The sequence below is a fragment of the Hippocampus bargibanti genome, linkage group LG08 (assembly GCF_051943395.1).
Source record: "Hippocampus bargibanti isolate YZ-2025 linkage group LG08, ASM5194339v1, whole genome shotgun sequence".
Taxonomy (NCBI): domain Eukaryota; kingdom Metazoa; phylum Chordata; class Actinopteri; order Syngnathiformes; family Syngnathidae; genus Hippocampus; species Hippocampus bargibanti.
The window spans coordinates 16,687,644-16,691,904 of record NC_142741.1 but is presented as its reverse complement, the minus strand read 5'-3'; positions in this window follow the sequence as shown (position 1 = coordinate 16,691,904).

The window sequence follows — 4,261 nt, the reverse complement described above, 5'->3', positions numbered from 1 at the left end:
TGGAAGAGGCAAAGCTGCAGTCCAATCTTTTTTTAACAGTATATGCTTGTTATGACCAAATATTTGTCCCATACATCTCTTTGACAGCATGCTTTTATTTGAATGGTAGTGTAATGTGTTGGTTTACTTGTAAAGGGAATAGGAAATCTACTAAACCAAATTCCGATGAAGTTGGGAGTTTTTTTCTTTAATAGAATCGATCCAATCATATTCTTATCCACTTATCCTCACATGTCATGATCTGGTTGGCGACCAATGGGTGGCGCTGTCGGCCCCGCCTGCACCTGCACAGGTGCTGGTCGTCCCGATCAGTGGCGGATTGGCACGTTCGGATTGGAGACCAACGGGTAGCGACGTCAGCCCTGCCTGCAGCCTCGCAGGTGCAGGTCGTTTTAATCAGTGACACTTAAAAGGACTCCCGGCACAACCATCCGGTGGCGGTTCATTGTTTGTTGTATGCTTTGTCTGCAATTGCATGCATTGTATGCTGTGCATCCATCCATCCATCCATCCATCCATCCATCCATCCATCTTCTGCCGCTTATCCGGGGTCGGGTCGCGGCGGCAGCAGTTTCAGCAGGGAAGCCCAGACTTCCCTCTCCCCAGCCACTTCCTCTAGCTCGTCCTGGCGGATCCCGAGGCGTTCCAATGCCAGCTGGGAGACATAGTCTCTCCAGCGTGTTCTGGGTCGTCACCGAGGTCTCCTGCCAGTGGGGCATGCTCGGAACACCTCACGAGGGAGGCGTCCCGGGGGCATCCTAATCAGATGCCCGAGCCACTTCATCTGGCTCCTCTCGATGTGGAGGAGAAGAGGCTCGACTTTGAGCCCCTCCCGGATGACCGAGCTTCTCACCTTATCTCTAGGGAAGAGCCCGGACACCCGACGAAGAAAGCTCATTTCGGCCGCTTGCATCCGGGATCTCGTTCTTTCGGACACAACCCATAGCTCATGACCATAGGTAAGGGTTGGGACGTAGATCGACCGGTAGATTGAGAGCTTTGCTTTGTGGCTCAGCTCATTCTTCACCACGACAGATCGGTACAAAGTCCGCATCACAGCAGACGCCGGCGCCGATCCGCCTGTCGACCTCTCGCTCCCTTACACCCTCATTCGTGAACAAGACACCCAGATACTTAAACTCCTCCACTTGAGGCAAAATCTCCTCCCCGACCCGAAGAGGACACTCCACCCTTTTCCGACTGAGAACCATTGTCTCAGATTTGGAGGTGCTGATTCTCATCCCAACCGCTTCACATTCGGCTGCGAAACGCTCAAGCGAGAGTTGAAGAGCTCCACTTGAAGGCCCCAACAGTACCACATCATCTGCAAAAAGCAGAGATGCTATGTGAGGCCACCAAAACGGAAACCTTCAACGCTTCGGCTGCGCCTAGAAATCCTGTCCATAAAGGTTATGAACAGAATCGGTGACAAAGGGCAGCCTTGGCGGAGCCCAACCCTCACTGGAAACGATTCCGACTTATTGCCGGCAATGCGAACCAGTCTCTGACATCGGTCGTATAGGGACCGAACGGCCTGTATCAGGCGCTCCTGTACTCCACGAGGGACACGGTCAAACGCTTCTCCAAATCCACAAAGTACATGTAGACTGGTTGGGCGAATTCCCATGCACCCACGAGGACCCTGCTAAGGGTGTAGAGCTGGTCCACTGTTCCGCGGCCGGGACGAAAACCACACTGTTCCTCCTCAATCTGAGGCTCGACTTTCCGACGGACCCGCCCCTCTAGGACCCCTGAATAGACCTTTCCATGGAGGCTGAGGAGTGTGATCCCTCTGTAGTTGGAACACACCTTCTGGTCCCCCTTTTTAAAAAGGGGGACCACCACCCCGGTCTGCCAATCCAGAGGCACTCTCCCCGATGACCACGCAATGTTGCAGAGGCGTGTCAATCAGGACAGCCCCACAACATCCAGAGCCTTTAGGAACTCCGGTCGGATCTCATCCACCACCGGGGCCTTGCCACCAAGCAGCTTTTTAACCACCTCGGTGACTTCAGTCACAAGGATCGGAGAGCCCACCTCGTAGTCCCCAGACACTGCTTCCTCCAAGGAAGTCGTGTTGGTGGAGTTGAGGAGGTCTTCGAAGTACTCTGTCCACCGGTTCACGACGTCTCGAGTCGAGGTCAGCAGCGCCCCACTCTCACTGTACACAGTGTTAGTGGTGCACTGCTTTCCCCTCCTGAGACGCCGGATGGTGGACCAGAATTTCCTCGAAGCGGTCCGGAAGTCGGCTTCCATGGCCTCACCGAACGATTCCCATGCCCGTGTTTTTGCCTCGGCGACCACCAAGGCTGCATTCCGCTTGGCTAATCAATACCTGTCAGCTGTCTCAGGAGTCCCACAGGCTATATAGGCCCGATAGGACTCCTTCAGCTTTACGGCATCCCTTACTCCTGGTGTCCACCAGCGAGTACGGGGGTTGCCGCCACGACAGGCACCAACCACCTTACGGCCACAACTCTGATTTGCCGCCTCAGCAAGGGAGGTACGGAACATGGTCCATTCGGACTCAATGTCCCCCACCTCCCCTGGGAGATGTGTATAGTTCTGCCGGAGGTGGGAGTTGAAACTCGTTCTGACAGGGGATTCAGCCAGACGTTCTCAACAAACCCTCACAACACGTTTGGGTCGGACTGGTATCTTCCCCCACCAACGGAGCCTACTCACCACTACTCACCACCAGGTGGTGATCAGTTGACAGCTTCGCGCCTCTCTTCATTCGAGTGTCCAAAACATGAGGCCGCAAATCCGATGATACAACTATAAAGTCAATCAGCGAACTGCGACCAAGGGTGTCCTGGTGCCACGTGCACATATGGACACCCTTATGTTTGAATACAGTTTTTGTTATAGACAATCCATGTCGAGCACAGAAGTCCAATAACAAAACGACACTCCTGTTCTGATTGGGGGGGGGGGGGGCTTCCTCCCAATCATGCCCCTCCAGGTCTCACTGTCATTGCCCACATGAGCATTGAAATCGCCCAGCAGAACAAGGGAGTCCCCAGGGGGAGCGCTCTCCAGCACACCCCCTAAGGTCTCCAAAAAGGATGGGTACACTGAACTGCTGTTTGGTGCATATGCACAGACAACAGTCAGAACCCGTCCCCCCACCCGAAGGCGGAGGGAAGCAACCCTTTCGTCTACCGGGGTGAATCCCAACGTACAGGCAGCGAGTCGGGGGGCAATAAGTATGCCGACACCTGCTCTACGCCTCTCACCGTGGGCAACTCCGGAGTGGAAGAGAGTCCAACCCCTTTCAAGAGGGCTGGTACCGGAACCCAGGCTGTGTGTGGAGGCAAGCCCAACTATGTCTAGTCGGAACTTTTCGACTTTGTGCACCAGCTCAGGCTCCTTCCCTGTAACAGAGGTAACATTCCATGTCCCAAGAGCTAGCTTCTGCAGTCGAGGGTCGGACCGCCAGGGTCCCCGCCTTTGGCTGCTGCCCAGCTCACAATGCACCTGACCCCTCTGGCCCCTCCCATGGGTGGTGGGCCCATGAGAAGGGGGACCCAAGTTTCCTCTTCGGGCTGAGCCCGACCGGGCCCCACGGGTGTAGGCCCGGCCACCAGGCGCTCGCCATCGAGCCCCATCTCCAGGCCTGGCTCCAGAAAGGGGCCCCGGTGACCTGCGTCCGGGCAAGGGAAAACCAGATCCATTTTTCTTTCTCTTCATACGGGGTCTTCTGAGTCATACTTTGTCTGGTCCCTCACCCAGGAACTGTTTGCCATGGGTGACCCTACCAGGGGCTTAAAGCCCCAGACAACCTAGCTCCTAGGATCATTGGGACCTAGCTCCTAGGATCATTGGAACACACAAACCCCTCCACCACGGTAAGGTAACGACTCATGGAGAGGTGTATGCTGTTCATGTGTTTCTTTAACCTTGGCGGACTTTTACACTTGGTTTTCTTTTGATACTTTGTATTTTTTCAGTTCAGATTATTTTGATGTTTTACATTTTGTTCTTGCTGACCTTTATTTTTGTCATGATCTGGTTGGTGACCAACTGGTGGCGCTGTCGGCCCCGCCTGCACCTGCACAGGTGCCGGTCGTTTCCAATCAGTCACACTCAAAAGGACACCTGGCACGACCATTCGGTGTCGGGTAATTGTTATATGTCATTGAATGCTGTTGAACACATTGTATGCTGTTGGATGCAATTGTATGCATTGTGTGCAGTGCATGTGTTTGTTTAATCTTGGCGGATTTTTAATCTTGGTTTTCTTTTGATACTTTGTATT